The sequence below is a fragment of the Homarus americanus genome, unplaced genomic scaffold (assembly GCF_018991925.1).
Source record: "Homarus americanus isolate GMGI-L3 unplaced genomic scaffold, GMGI_Hamer_2.0 scaffold57980, whole genome shotgun sequence".
In the NCBI taxonomy this organism is placed as follows: domain Eukaryota; kingdom Metazoa; phylum Arthropoda; class Malacostraca; order Decapoda; family Nephropidae; genus Homarus; species Homarus americanus.
Window position 1 is genome coordinate 2,282,650 of NW_024716703.1, and position 19,015 is coordinate 2,301,664.

The 19,015-nt window shown below is 41.0% G+C and overlaps 1 protein-coding gene across 1 annotated transcript in view; it reads left to right on the top strand.

The window, feature by feature from the left end:
* Positions 1-19,015, top strand: part of LOC121858228 (WSCD family member AAEL009094-like) — a 196,125-nt gene that overhangs the window by 43,445 nt on the left and 133,665 nt on the right. The window contains exon 2 of the mRNA XM_042354515.1: positions 17,375-17,441. The gene's annotated coding sequence lies outside the window, so the exon portion shown is untranslated. The remainder of the gene's footprint in view (positions 1-17,374; positions 17,442-19,015) is intronic.

Here is a 19,015-nt window from a genome sequence, read left to right on the forward strand (position 1 = left end):
GAGACGTGGTTTGATTAGTTGGCGATGAGGACGTGGTTTGATTAGTTGGCGATGAGGGTGACGTGGTTTGATTACGTGGTTTGATTAGGTGGCGGTGGTGGTTTGATTAGATGGCGGGAGACGTGGTTTGATTAGATGGCGGTAAGGGGAGACGTGGTTTGATTAGGTGGCGGTAAGGGGAGACGTGGTTTGATTTGGTGGCGGTAACGGGAGACGTGGTTTGATTAGTTGGCGATGAGGGGAGACGTGGTTTGATTAGATGGCGGTGAGAGAAGAGAACATTGAAGGGCGGACGGGGCAATGACGGGGAAACGGTAAGTGAGAGGAAGACGGGTAAGTAAGGGGGGAGACAGGTAAGTGAAAGGGAGATGGGGAATTGAGGGGAAGACGGGGTAGTGAACGGGAGACGGGTGAGAGGAAGACAGGGTAGTGGTGACGGGGCAGTGAGGGAGAGACGGGGCAGCATTCCATTCGCCGATCATTAGCGCCAGGATGATGAGGCAGAAACTTTGAGGATTAATTAATATATTTGCGGTCAGCTGTGTCTCCTGGGATGGCGAGACTTAAGAGAGATTCCGCTTTGTCTGTCCTGAAGGTGAAGTGACTGTGGTTGTGTCTAGAGAGGTGGAGAGACTGAAGAGATTCCATCTTTCATTGTCAGAATAATGAAGTGATTCGTCATTGTCTTTTAAGTGAGAGGCAGAGACTCACATTTTACAAGAGCCATGACGGCCAGTTTTAGTCCTCACACACACACACACACACACACACACACACACACACACACATACACACATACATCTTCTAAGAACAAGAGTCGAGTCAACTTTGAGAACCTCTTCGTAATCCAATAGTAATGTTGATGATGATGAAAGTTCGTTTAAGTGAGACATTAGGTTAATCCTAACGCGCATTGGCTGTATCGGTAGCTCAGTCTGCCTGGGTTACCTGTTACTGGTTTCATCACAGACATCAGGTATCAATTTGTGGCCTCAATTTTGGCAGGTAAATATAGCACATTGACGGCAGGGTTGCTTGTAAGCGGTGTTCTGAACAATGTCTTTGTGTGGGTAAAACTATCTTTATCAGGGAATGTTGAAAAGATTCGAACAGTATGTATGGCTTCCTAGAGTGTGAGCACCCATCTTTGTTATAAGAGTGAGCACCCATCCCTCCTAAGAGAACGAGCACCCATTCCTTCTAAGATAGTGAGCACCCATCCCGCCTAAGATAGTGAGCACCCATCCCTCCTAAGAGAACGAGCACCCATTCCTTCTAAGATAGTGAGCACCCATCCCGCCTAAGATAGTGAGCACACCCATCCCTCCTAAGAGAACGAGCACCCATTCCTTCTAAGATAGTGAGCACCCATCCCGCCTAAGATAGTGAGCACCCATCCCTCCTAAGAGAACGAGCACCCATTCCTTCTAAGATAGTGAGCACCCATCCCGCCTAAGATAGTGAGCACCCATTCCTTCTAAGATAGTGAGCACCCATCCCTCCTAAGAGAACGAGCACCCATTCCTTCTAAGATAGTGAGCACCCATCCCTTTGTGGTGACTGAACACCTATCCATCCCAAGAGAGTCAGATAAGGCTGTTTGATTTGTGCTGACCAAAGCTTACGTTTTCAGTCATTTCCTGGACAAACCACCAAACCACTATCCCTGCAGATTAAGGTAGGTTAGGTTAGGTTAGGTTAGGTTAGGTTAGGTTAGGTTTTGTTTGTTTAATTTATGTTAGATTAGGTTAGGCGGGTTAAGGTTTGGTAGTATTAGGTTTGGTAGGGTTGGGTTAGGTAAAGTTAGGTCTCCGGACCGTCTCCCCCATCATCCCTCGTCCTTGTCAGCAATAATAACCAGGTCGATGTAAATTTGAATATGTTGTCTCGATAATGACGTATTCCTCTGCTTAATGGACTGTCGCGTGGTGATACACACACACACACACACACACACACACACACACACACGGTGATTCTCTGTCCTTCAGCCTCCACTCAGTATCAAGTAAGTTGTTACCCAGAACACCTCGACATTTCATCATTTCTTTGAACTAAACTTGTTCACCAGATGACTTTTATGAGACCTCTATCTCTCCGAAGACTCACTCTTATCAGTATTGTTGATATTGTACATATCAATTGTTTCAGTATGATTCAATAGTTCATTTTTCTGTCTCAAAACCGGGACCGTCCGTTTTAGCATTATGTTGTAATTCCTTCAGATATGCAGTTAGTAATCGACCCCGAAAGGGCAAAAACACGACGTAGCCTCCTTTTGGTGCACCTAGTGGGAGACTAACATGATGCCCTTTTGGTTCACCTAGTGGGAGACAGACATGAATCAATAGGTGCAGCTGTGGCGGAGGTTCTACAGTGGGGTGACATTCATCAATATTTCGTAAGGAAGATAAAGGTGTTTGTCTTGGCCACACTGACAATGCAGCTCCCTTCACGTTAAACTTTTCTCCTCGTAATAAATGTCATTCACCAATTAACTAAATACATAGCTAATTTACTATCCGATTGGTTAGTTTCTTTAACGGTAGTTCAGCGCTTTTAGAATTTTTACTGGTAAGATTTACAGATAAGTTGAGAATGATACTTGGTTAAGACCCTCACCTGCATACAGATATCGCCAGGTCGGTATTTCAAGCTGCGCCTGGAGGTAAAATCCATTTATTTGATTCCCTGTGAAAAGTGAAGCTCAGTGCTATTCTCTAGTTTATTTTTCTTCAAGGTTATCTATGAACGGACATATTTTTTGACATTCACTACAAATTTGGCTAATGTAAATCACACATAGGAAAGAGAGAGAGAGAGAGAGAGAGAGAGAGAGAGAGAGAGAGAGAGAGAGAGAGAGAGAGATGATCATAGTGGCTCCCGTTTCCTTTAATTACACACCATCTATTTCTGTGGGTCATATGCCGTGGCTGCTGAGCTCTCCCTCCTCCTCCATAAAGCCTGTTTGTGTAACCTGCGGCAGGAAACACTGAGGACGTGGAGGTCAGCCTGTTAAACCTTGAGGAGATTATGTGCTTTTAAACCCATTATGGACCTTGGTTTAAACCCTTTCCGTTTATATCAACCTTAAACCATCGTACTCAAAGGGTTAAAGGATCTGAACCCTTTTTACGAGGTGGATCAGGAGATGTAAGGAGGTAGTTTGTGTAGTGCTGTAGATATGTGTAGAAGTGGAAGAGTTAGACCATATAAGTGTAGTAGGGGAAGAGTTAGACCATATAAGTGTAGTAGTGGAAGAGTTAGACCATATAAGTGTAGTAGTGGAAGAGTTAGACCATATAAGTGTAGTAGTGGAAGAGTTACTGTAGACCATATAAGTGTAGTAGTGGAAGAGTTACTGTAGACCATATAAGTGTAGTAGTGGAAGAGTTAGACCATATAAGTGTAGTAGTGGAAGAGTTACTGTAGACCATATAAGTGTAGTAGTGGAAGAGTTAGACCATATAAGTGTAGTAGTGGAAGAGTTAGACCATATAAGTGTAGTAGGGGAAGAGTTACTGTAGACCATATAAGTGTAGTAGTGGAAGAGTTAGACCATATAAGTTTAGTAGGGGAAGAGCTAGACCATTTAAGTGTACACAAATTCTTCTCTTGAGGATCATAATATTTGGTGTTGATAATGGCCTCCGTCCTTGTCAAAACCTATGTTGGGTTAAGTGTGTTTACAGATGAATACTTATATAACATCTTCTATTCACATGGACTTTAATACGTATTTCTTGAGGTCATTCAACAGCTGGTGCCAATATTCGCTCGACACTTGGTAATGTCTGTGGGTCATAATGTGTGATTTGTTTATAGCTGGTGAGTGTCGCTTTTCATTATAAAATACACCAGAGATATAATTAAAAACAACAACAACACTAATTCAAAGAAAAATAACGAAAAAAATATAGTTGTTAAGTTTCCTGTTATTGTTACTGATTTAACCTTAACAAATGTGGTTAATAATTATTATATATTATTCGTATTATCACCTTCAATTTAGTTCTTATTGTTTTTTATGATTATTTAGATCGGTAGTAATAATATTATTTAGTATTATAACGTCTGTAATATCAGTTATTTTATTTTATTTAGTTCTTAGTTTCCGGGGGTAAGGGAAGGGGTAACTGGGCCATATTTTCCGCCAGCGGTTGTTTAATTATCTCCAGCAGTCGTAGAAGTTTGTACACGAGGCAATAGAGAAAGACTTTAATAGTTGGCAACAGCCGTGGTGGTGCTGCTTGTCGTCAGGGGAGGAGGAGGGGGTCGTCAGGGAGGTGGAGAGATGGGAGGTGGTCGTTAAGGAAGTGGATAGATAGAAGGGGGTCGTCGGGGAGGTGGTCCTCAGAGGGGTGGATAGAAAGGAGGTAGTTCGTCAGGAAGGAAAGGAGTTTTAGTTAGTTTAGTTTAACAAATTTATTGACAAAGCTTGGAGTACAATTTGCCTGTTCTGAGTAATTCAGTCAGGTCTTGACACTGAGGGTGGTACCACTTCTCACTGCCACGCAGGACAGAGGTTCATACACAAAGACATGTGGGTGATGTCACTGTTCACTGCCATGGAGGACGGTGTCGTCAGGAGGGTGGAGAGAGAGAAGGTGGTTGTTAGGGACTTGGAAAGATAGGAGGTGGTCGTCAGGGGTGGGAGGAGGAGGTCGTCAGGAGAGGAGAGGAGGTAGCCACCCACTGAAGGACTCATTTGTTAACAACACGCGTTGCTCACTCACTTTCCCCCCTCCTCTTGTTCTCTCGGTGTTTCATATACGTAGATAAAATTATAAATGAAAATAGAGAAAAATGGATTTGGGAGTCACATGTTTCTTGTACGATTATGCTCCTCCCCAAGCCTCCGCCAATGCTCCCGTCCCTGCCACCGCCATAGCCTTCGCCATGCTCATTATTCTGCTGGTGTGTCTTATCTAAAGGTATTATCACCGTGTTATAAGACCTCGTTTTTCTTTTCCTTCTCAATACTCTACCGCTTGATGACCTCCCCTTCTCTCTCTCTCTCTCCTTTCTTACGTTCATCCATTTGCACTATCTTCTATATCCTTCTTCACTTCCTCTATCTCCTTCTCCATCTCCTCTGTCTCCCATCCTCCAACATCTCCCAATACTATCTGGATGTCTCTCTCCTTCAATCACCCCAACTCTATCTCTACCCCCCCCCCCACCTGCACCCCGGCTCTTGAACCTTCGTCTGCATGACTTCACATAACATCAGGAGGAAGATCTTGAAGGAGGACGGCAGAGGGGAGGCGGGGAGAGGGGGGGCAGTAAGAGTTAACCCCTCTATCCCTCCCCATCTCTCCTTACCCCAACCCACCCATCCCCATCCCTCCCCTCCACTTCACTCCAACTCAGCTGCTGGCGACCCCTTTAAACTACGTGATCCGGAATTAATTAGTGGTTGCGACGCCAAAGTTATTACGGTTATTATTATCTTTTATATATATTTTTTTGTTATTCGAGAAGCATGTTCGAGGAATCAAGAGTTATGAGTGTAGGAAGACGAGGCTTATACCTGAGTCGACGGAGGGCAAAGGCAAGTTACGGTAGGTGTTGTGCAAAGTGGGTCATCACATTCTGGGCCACAAAGCTGTATATGTTTCCAGGCGACACGAGATAGTCTAACCTAACCTAACCCTCTTTAACCTAACTAACGTAGTGTAACTTGAACTAACCTAATCTGATTTAACTTAACCTTCTCTACCCTCGGTTGAGTGGATTCAGTACTGGCCTCCTGTCCTAAGGATCACTGGTTCGATCTGGGGGAACTCCCAATCTACCTAACTTCACCAACACTAAGGGTAAGTAGGTTAGGTTAGGTGAGGTTAAGTTAGGTTGGGTTAGGTTAGGTTCGGCTGGGTCAGGTTAGGTTAGGTTGTCAGCGTCCAAAAATATTTTAGTGGTCCTGCTCGTGGTAATCTTCATAACATTGTCCATCTCGTCTACTGTATCTTCTCTTTTGTTTTCCTTTTGTATGTTCTTCTCTGTTATCTTTTTATTTCTTCTCGATTTTCATATTATCTTCTCGTCCCTTTTCACTTCTTTCATTAGATCCCCCCGCCTCTCTCTCTCTCTCTCTCTCTCTCTCTCTCTCTCTCTCTCTCTCTATATCCTCCTTTTTTCTTATTTTAGCATTATTCTATCCATCCATCTATCTATCTAGCAATCAAAATCTATCTATCTTCTGTATATTCTGTCTGTTTGTCTCTGTCTCTGTCTCTCTCTGTCTGTCTGTCTGTCTCTCTCTGTCTCTCTCTGTCTGTCTGTCTCTGTCTGTCTCTGTCTGTCTGTCTGTGTCATCTTTGTTTATCCAGGGTTGGTCAGGTTCGTGGGCTTCACTATTAAAAATCAATGTTCTGAGTGTGGTTGACTGGTGAAGGTCGCGCCCTGCTGGTGACCCTATATATGCAGGGGGTGGTGGGTGGTGAAGGGGTGGGTAAGTGAGGGGGTGGAGAGGTGAGGTTGGGGAGATGAGGGGTTGGGAGGTGAAGAGGTTGGATAGATGAGGGGGTTAGGGGAAGTGAGGAGGTTAAGGAGGAGAGGGGTTAAGGAGGTGAGGGGGAAGGGAAGTGAGGGGTGGAGAGGTGAGGGGGTGAGGGGGGTGGAGAGGTGAGGCAGATCAAAAGGTTGGGAGATGAGGGAAATACAGTAAGGGATGTGATGTTTCTTTTATTTTGTATTAATTTCTATCTTCTTGAAAATTTTCATAAATTAAATCTTAGTTTTTCTACGTGCTCGTAGATAGCGTTGTCGGACGTTTCCCTAATATATATATATATATATATATATATATATATATATATATATATATATATATATATATATATATATATATATATATATATATATATATATATATATATATATATATATTGCTACGACCGTGTCTTATTTTTCTATTTTTTTATAACATGTTTCCATGTTGTTCCATATTATTCCTGTAATGATGTGTTATATTTACTATTATATAATCTAGTCACCTTACCCTGTGCTGTTAAGGTTTTAACTGTTATTATTTGTTCAAGCCCATCTTATTTCTTCATTTAGTATTGTAACAAGCATTCTTTGTTTCTCTAACGACCATCTGCATCGTTAAACGACCCATGTTTCACCGGCGGGTCTCACTGGTGGGAACCGACCCTATATATAGGACTCCACCTGTAGACAGAGTTCAGTCCAGTCCTCTTGTCCTTCAGTTCACGTTGTTTTGAGTGACACCTGTCACTTATACTTCATTTTATTTCTGTGTTGTTCCTGTCGCCCACCCGGACACAGGTCACAGACCCACATCGAGGCCATAATAATTCATAATAAATAAAATTTATGATAAAACAAACACAAATATAATAATAAAATAATGATGATAATAATACAGTAACTGTAATAATAATAATAATTTTAATAATATAGAACTATAAATACAAAAAAGAAAAAAAGATCAAAAGTGAGAAACAATATATGTATGTTGTGTTGTCAATGGTAAGAGAAACAATTGAGTCCCTGCAATTGTGTGTAAATGAGGCAGAAAGTCAGATCAGCAACCTGGGACTTGGTCACAATTTTCGTGATGCCATATGGCAGCAGGGTCTACCATTAGACAACACATTATGCTTCCAATATCTTCCCAGGCGGTAGTACCTCCCTGTTTGGTAGCTGTCTACTACCTACATCTACTACCTACTACCTATTCATGTCTCTTATGTGTCCATCAGTGCTTGCTTAGTTACATTTAAGTAATTCAGTGTTGTTTCACGATAGTTAATTTCAGTGTTAGTTATTTTATATGTTTATGCAGTGTTAACGTAATCCAGCGCTTTATTTTTATTCTATATGTTTAAGCAGTTCTTTTGATGTTTCGATGTTTAGTATTATTTGTGTCTTAAAAGTTTCGATAGTGAATCAATTTGTTGTGATAGCCTACGAGGCTCTTTATTGATTTAATATTTAATTTAATTAAATCCTTAAAGGTTTACTGTATTTATTTTTATTCCTTTTTGATTTACTTCACTTTTTTTGTTTGGTTACGCCTAGAACCTGGATATTAAAGTAAATTAAGAGACGGCGTAACAATATATATTCCAGAATTATTAAACGTTTTGGTTTAAACTTTTAAAGTTTATGAACGACTATCAAAATATTGTTATCTTTTTTCCTCGTGTACACGTGCAGGTGTTCCAGGGCCATTATATGAGGTGATGGAGCCTAGATGGTGTTCCTGCACCTTTATGATGATGATATTCGCTCCTCTAAAGTGGGGGAGAGGGTAAGGGAGGCGGCAAGGTGTTACCCAGTATTATCGAGTATATACTGTAGTTTTAACAATGTTAGAATGAGTCTGTGTGTGGTAGGTGGGGTGGAGGGGACAGTGGTTTTGTGGTAGGTGGTCAGGTAGGTAGAGGTGTGGTGGCAGGTGGTCAGATAGGTAGAGGTGTGGTGGCAGGTTGTCAGGTAGGTAGAGGTGTGGTGGCAGGTGGTCAGATAGGTAGAGGTGTGGTGGCAGGTGGTCAGGTAGGTAGAGGTGTGGTGGCAGGTGGTCAGATAGGTAGAGGTGTGGTGGCAGGTGGTCAGATAGGTAGAGGTGTGGTGGCAGGTGGATAGGTCGGAATCAAATGACCGACTTTTCTCCTTTAATATGAAACACATCAAATTTCAAACAGAGTAAATGTCAGAGCCGCCTGAACCAGATCTAATTGCTTTCCCAACTTTTACCTGGTGCTCCTCAGTAAATGTTGGGGAATGTGCCTTTTTTTCTGAGACGAAAATCAATGTTTTAGGGCAGGTAAAAATGCCATATAGTATATGTAATAATAACGAGATAAAATTAATGGGTGAATATTGTAATAGAGTATAACAATTGAAATGATTTTTATAAGTGTAATGGTTATTGTTATGTTGTAAATATGTTTAATTGGAAGTCAGTGTTTATCAAGTATGAATACGATCATTTCAGACTCTGGGTGACGAGAATATACAGATATATGAATGTGAAAGCCTTTACGTATAAAATCCTCAGTAAGTGATGGGCAGGTGATGATGCTGGCTGTCACCTCACCTGGCACACTACACCTGTTGCGGGTGATGGTCGCGGTGTTGATACAAGACTGCCAGAGTCGAGGGATATTTCTCCTCCACTGTATAGTTCCCCAGAGGCGTTGTTAGGCGTGCGCGACCAAGTCTATACATACAGTGATATTTGTGCACCATGTTTGTTATTTATATTGAAGGTATCATTATGGTGAAACTTTTTTCAACAAGACATAATTATAATCATGTTTTACCAGTAAGTGAAAATACACATTCGCTTATCCAAGAATCAGCAAAATGGATTTTATAAGCATGCGAAGAATTTTGACCTTGGAGGTAATATTTTTAGTGGTTGTCATTGACAAGCCCTTTCTAATTTAATTCCTTATTTATTAACTTCGATAATAAAGACACTAATTATAATGGGATATATTGTATGTATATAATATAATTTTTCCAATATAAAAAACTTACCCCGAATAAATATTGTTGTTGTGTAAGTTGTTTGAAGTACGGTACATAACTCACCAAAAGTATACATTTTGGAGTAATTTAAACAAATATATAACTGGAAATTCTTTTTTACTGCCACTTAATAGAGCAGTTATATCACGGAGGGAACTATTTCACGTAGGCTCAACAAAGTACTGTACGCTCCAGACTCACGCGTGCGTAAAAATACTCCCGGGAACTATATCATGGTGGAGAGAGAATCCCATGACACTGAGCTAAAAACGTGATATAAAACTTTTTTCCCCTTTTCTTCTGTGATATTAACGATGTGAAAAGTTTAGTAGTGTATCTTGGAGAACTTTTAAAACCATAACTTGTAAGTATTTTGCATATATTGTGGGGGTGTTTGTGAGTGCGTCAGGGAGTGTTGCAGCTGCTGACTTAGACGGGTGTGTGGTTGTTGTGAAGGACGCGACACCTTGCTGGGGAGACAACACCTTGCTGGGGAGACAACACCTTGCTGGGGAGACAACACCTTGCTGGGGAGACAACACCTTGCTGGGGAGACAACATCGAGTTGGTCACAGTAGTTGGTGGTGATAGTTGTAAGCTAAAACTAGGTCATGGTGATAGAAGTTTGATACAAGTGAACTGCAGTTGAAGTTGAAAGGGGTGGGGAGTGATGGGGTGGGTACGTTGGCGGAGTGATGGGGAGGGGTAGTTTGGGGAGTGATGGGGAGGGTAGGTTGGGGAGTGATGGGAAGGGTAGATTGGGGAGTGATGGGAAGGGTAGGTTAGGGTGGTGTGGGGAGGGATGGGAGGGTAGTTTGGGGAGTGATGGGAAGGGTAGGTTGGGGAATTGTGGGGAGGTGTAGTTTGGGGAGTGATGGGGAGGGTAAGTTGGAGAGTGATGGGGAGGGTAAGTTGGAGAGTGATGGGGAGGGTATGTTTGGAAGTGATGGGAGGTGTAGGTTGGGGAGTGCATAGTTATTGCCAGAGATGTCATTGTATTTCAGGGTCTCCCACGAGAATAATGTGGCATGTTTCGGAGATGGAGAGGCAGTAACAGACAGACTAACACAAAAATGTAAAAGGAGATGAAAAAAACAATGTGTCAACTCAACCCTTGTTAACTCAGTCTCTGTCAACTTAACCCCTGTCAACTCAATCCCTGTCAACCCAACCTCCTGTCAACTCAATCCCCTGTCAATTTAACCCTAGTCAGTTCATCCCCCATCAACTCAACCCTTGTTAACTCAGTCCCTGTCAACTTAAACCCTGTCAACTCAACCCCTGTCAACCCAACCTCCTGTCAACTCAATCCCCTGTCAATTTAACCCTTGTCAATTTAACCCCCGATCAACTCCACCCCTGTTAATTCAATTCCTGTCAACTCAACCCTTGTCGATTCAACCCCTGGCAATTCAATCACCAGTCAACTCAACCTCTGTCAGCTCAACCCCCTGTCAACTTCTACCCCCTGTCAACTCAACCCCATGTCTACTCCTACCCCCTGTCAACTCAATCCTTGTCATCGCAATCCCTGTCAATTCAACCCCTGTTTGTTTATTTGGATCTAGAAATGCATTAACCCTTTAGAGGACAGCTGAATAAAATCGTCTAGTGTTAGCCAGATTAAAATGCCTGAGTGTGGGGCTGCTCTCTCAAGGGTTAAAGGAGGTGAAATTGGAACTTGAAAAAAGATGTTCTTAGGCTCTTTGGGGATCGGGGGTGGGGGGGGGGGGGTTGGGCACAGCTCCAAGGCTAAAAACCACTGATATAGTTCTTTTTTCCGCCTGTCCGCCGGCTAGTTAATCCGTCCGTCCGTCCGTCCGTCCGTCCGTCCTTCCTTCCCTACTGTCCATCACGGGTACTCTGTTAAATCTACTTGCATTGCAAATAAGAAGGATTTGTTAGTGATGGTACATACTGTATATCGTGATAATGGTCAGACCAGATGGTTTTGTAACTTTTACCGGCTTTGAAACTCACGGACATATATGCATTCTAATTCTTATTTTCATAATTTTTACTTTATTTTCTCCTTTTGTATTGCTGCCTCTTTGATCTGTCGGACGCGTCGAGCTAAATCCTTCTGACTCTCAGATTAACTTCCGGCTTTTAACTAGTCTTACTGAAGAGTTAAAACGTTACTTACACGAATTAAAGTGATTTTTACCGTATAGCTGCCCACAACAAAGCCTTGTCATCTGTGACAGAACAGTTTAATTTATGTTCACGACAGTCAGTGAGCTACATAGAGGCAGGGTTACTTTTACCCTCAGAGTACAAAGGAGTTCTGGCTTCAGAAGTCTCACCCTCGCGTTCATTCTCCCTAAGACCTTTGTTGTGAGAACGCAGTTAACTGGGAATTATTCTTGGAAGTTGTGTAAATATTCCGTTTAATAAATGGGAAAATAAATTATTTATCCTTTTTCAGCGAAAGGAAAATACAATAAAACAAGATAAGAAAATGAGTAGCAAAATGTGTTGGACAGTGATGGATGAGTCATAAACACTGTTGGGTAACTTGACGATTGCTTGTCACGAGGGAGACTTGTGTCGTGAAATACTTAATGATGGAGGTAAGCAACAAGACTCATGGTGGTTTATTATGAATCTGTGGCAATAAGTGTCCCCGCCAGCCACCAGTAGACCGTTAGTACCTGAGGTGTTGTAGGAGTTAATTAAGAGGTTGTTGCTGGCCACTTTAAACAATTGATAGACTTCTCGTGGGAGCTTAATGATCTACTTCAGGTGTGGATTATTCTGGGGATGGCGGCCGTCCTGTCTGGGGTAAGACAGTGCTAATAGAAGCCATGGCACGCGACTCTGATTTGCGTTGAACTTAACCGTATGTTATGTCCCTCTGACCCTCCCTTACCCCTTTTCCCTAATCCACTCTAAACCCTAACTCGCCCTAACCCACTAATCCAACCTTCTCCTAATTCACCCTAATCCCTCACTCACTCTTTCCCTAGTCCACCCTCTTCCTCTCCCTGCCCCCTAATTTACCCAATCCTCTAACCCACCCTCCTCCCCGCTCACCCTCATCCCTCCTCCCCCTTACACTTCATACTCCATTACTCAGTCTACCCCCTACCCTACCTCTTCCCCCCTTATACTATGCCTGAAGAGTCATGGGATAACACTGTCTTCACTCCAACTTTTTATTGCTGCGTTTTTTATCACCATTTTGAGCTCGGCTGTGTGATTCTGACCCATATTGGCCTCCATATTCCCCTCTTCCTCTCAACTCTCCACCCTCTCGCCTCCGGGCTGTTTGGATGACTGTTGGTAACTTCTTGGCGCTGGTAAACGTCTGCTCTGAGGTAGATATGAAACTGATAGACACCGAATATAAACGCTATTCGCCTGATGCTAACCTAACCTAACCTAACATATTTAGCATTATGGTGTTTAAATAGTCAGGTAAAATAAGCAAGGGTCGTAACCTTCAAGTGGTCCCTCTGGTCTTCTCTCCTCCAACATTTCAATTTGAAGGATATATAAAAATAAAATCTGGAACAGTTTATTTAGCCAGAAAGTGAAGAGTAACAACAATATTGACACGGCTGAGCCAAGTGAGAGCCGAGGCAGTCTTAGTGGCGCCTAATAAATACTGAACAATTATCTCAAGGAAATTATTCTATAACAGTAAAATCATCATGATTACATAATGGTAGTTATTACATATCAGATTGTTACCATGTTATCTTATATTGTATTTTATATGCGATTTATTGTTTGTGTATATATAATTTAGTATAGAGTTGTTGATATAAAGTGATGACAATACAACTTGGGTTATGTTAAAGTGAAACATTAAAACGACCTCACTCAGGGTCATGTGGTGAGGGTAAAGAGGATCACCCGTAGTGGCCAGTGTTGTCAACTCATCCTAGAGTCTTTATGATATAGTCTGCACGTAAGAGAGTAAGTATTACAACTATTTTAATATTTAGACGGTAGATGTCTTTCAAGGTATGATATAAGGGAAGGGAGCGTCATCGTTGTTGGGATGGATGGGAGTATGTTGTTCCTAACCTTCACACCATGATGGTTTATGGGGGTCTGGGACTGAGAGGAACGCCGAGGGGGGGGGGGGTCTTTCGTAGGTCTGTCTGTTTTAAGTTGTACTTCTGGTTTAACGAAACTGGAAATAATTATTCTGAATCAAATGTTTAACTGATAATAAACAGGTGCAGCACAGTAGTAAATATTAATATATGTTTAATTGAACAAACTGGTCGCTTGTGTGGTCAGATTTTCTTAAATAAGTCTCACTTCTTTTCTGGACAATAACCAGACGTTGTGTCCTAGTGCCAGAGGGCCCCATAGTGTATGGCGGTGAATCAAGTGTTGGTAAGTTAGATCATAATAGACTTCTTTTATTACTGCAGTAGTGAATGAATGGCTGGCGAGTGTGGTACAGGTTGCCGCACTGTTTATTGATTTTATTGTGAATGACTTGACAGTTGAATGTAGTTTCTTCATTTTAGTTTATCATCAACAACAACCCAAAGGACTTTAGTAGTGTGTTCACGTTTGAGGACTGTATTACCCAGGTACAGGGAGTCAGATCTGGGGGGGTTCTCCTATCAGAGGTTGTGTAGTGAGTTTTTTCAAGGTTTTCCACACTTTTTGGTTCTAATCAAAGATGGGGATATACGTGACTGGCCTGCAGATTACCTAACCTAACCAACAATAACAATAACAAAAACTAACCTGTATTAACCTAAATTAACCAAACCTAACCTAAAATGACCTAACCTATAATAAACTAACCAAACATAACATAACAACATAACATCATAACATAACAACATAACATCATAACATAACAACATAGCATAACAACGTAGCATAACATAACATAACATAACCTAAACAAGCCTCTCCTACACTAACCTAACCTAACTTTGCCTAATTTTCACCATAAGTACCGATAACTTCGTCATAAGTTTGTAACGTCAATAATTCTTCTCACACTACTTCACCATCCTCTGATACACACTCCTTCATCATCCTCTGATACAGTAATTATTCCTCTTCTTCCCCCTTTCTTCTTTCTTTGTTCTCCTATTACTTCAATATTGTGTCGATTTCTTCCCACCCTTTATATCCTTCCTCTCTACTCTTTACATTTTCCCTCCCTTTCATCCTCTCTTTTTAATCTATACTCACCTCCCGTGTTTAAGTCTTTTAAGTCTCCAGGACACACTACTGTCTTTCTCTCTCGATTTCCTTTCTCTTGCATTCGCTACTTTCTCCCACCCTCTCCACTTTGCTCTCTCCTCTTGTCTTTTTGGTCTTCCCTCCCTCCCTCCCGCCTCCCGGGTGAGCGTCACTTGGCCCCCTACTGAACCCTGGGTAGTGAACTCCATAGACTCCCTCCTTCATTGTCGCCGCCAGTTGAACAGCCCATAGACTCGTCTAGTTAATCCCCCCCACCTCTCTCTCTCCCTATATATATATATATATATATATATATATATATATATATATATATATATATATATATATATATATATATATATATATATATATATATATATATATATATATATATGATATATATAATGTGTGTGTGTGAAGGACACACACACCTCAGCTCTCTTGCCTTGTTATGAATTTCCTACTTTGTTCTGTAAATCGTAGGAAGTAGGTAGGTGAGGAGGAGGGGGGGGTGAGGTAGAGAGATAGACAGCTGTGTCTAGCAGAAAAACTTGCTGAATCTGACATGGGGATGGCCTTACATTTTGCTTCCTTCCCTTGGAAAAATTCTTTCGACGGTCATGTCAATTGGTCCGGGGTGTCTGGGATGCACTGCTCACACGGATAGGATGGAGATTTTTAGTTACATTGTCAGAGTTTGAAAGTCATTGACTACCTTATTAAGAAAAGGACGATTTTAAATAATATTAGTAAACTATACAGGGTGTCTTAGAAAACTGTGCACACCTTGCCTTATAGAGTTAGGTGGATATCACGTGAATGTTTTTGTTACAAGAGTTGATGTGGTGACAGTATTGTTGTTGTAATATCAGCATTCATACGATCTCCAGGAATATCTGTAAGTTAATGTGTAGAAATTTTTTGAGAGACACTATATTGTTTGATGACTGGTAAGACGTGTATATAATACCACCCTTAGGAAATCATGTATGGGAGTGGGTTGGGTAATGACTCAGGTTAAAATATTTAGGTTAAGGATTCGTGTGATGACGCCAGATGCCTCGAATAGGTTGAACACTGATCTCACTCGTGTAGAAAGCGTTACTAAGTATACTGAAGACACTGCAATATTTTACAGTAGTCAGATTAATATGTGTAGATACGATGAAAATTCTCTTGATAATATCTATCATTTACTTGTGAAGCATAAATTGTAACTTATGAATTACGACAGAATAACAAAACGACAAAAAAAACACATCTTAATACAAAACTAAATCAAAATACGTTGATGTTAAAATCTGAAGCAGGTGTCAGATAGTGGCAAGAGTGTCGAGCGAATTTTATCCTCAGCTGTACACACGAGAGATGAGTTTACGAATTTATAGACAAAATAAAAATATGGAATATACTGTGTCAACCCATCCTGCATTATGGCAGTTAATCTCTTATTGTCACTCAGTCCTTGGTTGAATCACCTTACTGTTTACCATTGTATACTTGACCTGTGCGCTTAATTAATGTAAACTTGTTTAACACCCCAAAAAGATTAGACTATGTCCCCCTTATCATAGCCTTCTCTGTTTTGTCAACCAGTCTGCCATGTCGTCCTTCCTCATAATGTTAAAATACACATGATCTACAGTGAATGTGGTGTTGTGTATTATGTATAGAAGTTGACACAATGCACATGATCTACAGTGAATATGGTGTTATGTATTATGTATGGAAGTTGACACAATATGCATGATCTACAGTGAATATGGTGTTATGTATAGAAGTTGACACAATACACATCATCGATAGTGAATTTGGTGTTATGTATTATGTATAGAAGTTGACACAATACACGTGATCTACAGTGAATATGGTGTTATGTATCATGTATAGAAGTTGACACAATACACATGATCGATAGTGAATATGGTGTTATGTATTATGTATAGAAGTTGACACAATACCCATGATCTACAGTGAATATGGTGTTATGTATTATGTATAGAAGTTGACACAATACACATGATCTACAGTGAATATGGTGTTTTGTATTATGTATAGAAGTTGACACAATACACATGATCTACAGTGAATATGGTGTTATGTATAGAAGTTGACACAATACACATCATCGATAGTGAATATGGTGTTATGTATTATGTATAGAAGTTGACACAATACACGTGATCTACAGTGAATATGGTGTTATGTATTATGTATAGAAGTTGACACAATACACATGATCTACAGTGAATATGGTGTTTTGTATTATGTATAGAAGTTGACACAATACACATGATCTACAGTGAATATGGTGTTATGTATTATGTATAGAAGTTGACACAATACACATGATCTACAGTGAATATGGTGTTATGTATTATGTATAGAGGTACTACCATGAGAGTGGTGGGCATGCAGTATACACTCCCTCACACATCTCTATAATTATGACCATTTTACAACACATTATATAATTAAGAACTCGGTATCCACAGTTAGGTCAAATTAGTGTACTCGTGTTGGGTTTTATATTCATGTTGTATAATTGTTACCAAAGACGTGTATTATAATTGACTGTTGTGTTGTATAGTTGTGTTTCCCTCTTTAAGGTAATAATTTATTAAACAAATATTAAATGTATTCTCTTTCCCCTTTACTGATGATTTTTATTTTATTTTTTTTTTTTTCTATTTTTTTTCAGGTGTGGATGAGGCCCAGTACTTCTGCTTAATTCCTTCACGTATCGGGAGATCGTGGAGCACCAGCAGGTAAGCAGGCGGATGAGGGAGTGTGTTAAACAAAGAGAGAATAACAGGGAAGTGAAGGAGAATATGTGAGGAGGAGGTGGTGGTTGTTGTTGTTGTAAACATTCCGATGGTGGTGAATGGTGAGAGGTAATGCTTGTGGTTGTTAGTAGTTGAGAAATAGGTGGTGGGAAGTTAGTGAGGCTTGTTGAATACTACTACTATTTATTTATTTTTTTTTTTAAAGTGGCCTCCAGCCTCCGCCAATAGCCACACCTTCGCCACCATTTATTTACCTTAATATTAAATATCCTAATACATAAGAAGCTATCCTATCTGTGTTAAATTAGTTGAGCCGCAGATCTATGCGGCATTCAGTGACTGTAGCCTCATTGTCAATATCTGCAGCAGTTGTCTGAGTAGGGGCAGAAGCTCTCGTTCCCCTGAGGCAGAGCAAAGCCGACCGAAGGAGAGAGAAAGACAGTCAACATCTCATCCAGGCTGTAACATAACTTCTGGGCTGATGCTTCTGTTCGGAGATCAACTCCGCGAGTCTGGCGTAGAAACATCTTGCACTTGGGCCCATCCCACCAGAGGTTGTGAACACTAGAGGAGTGAAGCTGCCTTGATCAACGTTTTGAATTCTCTCCCTATATGCCCTTCTCTTGTCGTTCTCGTTCCTCCTATGTGCAGCATCGAGAGCTAGGTTACGGTGACATGCGGCCATGGGATAAAAAATCCTGATGTCGAAGAAAGCTCGCTGTCCCTGCGTCCAGAATCCTCGAGCACTGACGTCCACGCGGGCTTCGTTAGATGTGTTTGAAGTCCTGTGTTGGAAGATCTCGCCATCCAGTGGAAGGAGGGTCGGTTCTACCATGACGTCCCGGCAGATTTCCTTCAACATATTTGCTGTGAGATCCCTTACCTCGTCATACCTCATGCATATGAAGCCCCCCTTCTTGCAGACCATGGCGTGATCGCCATCATAGGAAGAGCCACACACCCATTGGGAGGGCAAACCTTCTACTGGCCAACCATACCTTAGAGCAATGGCATCTGTAAATTCTTGTTTATTAAGACTGAAACTATTTGCCCTTATCGGTAACGTAGTTAACCAGTTCGAGGCGCCCACCTCCTGCGCTATAGCTACTTTTTTTTTCAAATTTTCTGGAACCTGCAGCAATAGTTGCTGCAGTTGCTACTACTACTACTACTACAACAACAATAATAATAATAATAATTATAGTAATACTAATAAACAGTTTACTTACACTAGACCACGCCAAACAAGCTAAAGATAAGACACAATATTGTTACATAAATTATACAAGGGGTGAGTTTAGTTGATACACACAAAGAACAGGATGTATATTTTTAAGGTATAAACAAAAGAGATGGAGTAATACAATGGGACAAGAGAAGGAAGAACATTAACATCTAACTCTGGGGATAATTGTGCCTTGTGCTATCCCGTCTTATATAGTGACGAAAAATCCCTGTGCACCGACAAGAATGAACAATACAGTTGTTCCTTGTTATACCTTCATTGTTATATACGTTATTCTACTTGTTATACCTTCATTGTTATATACGTTATT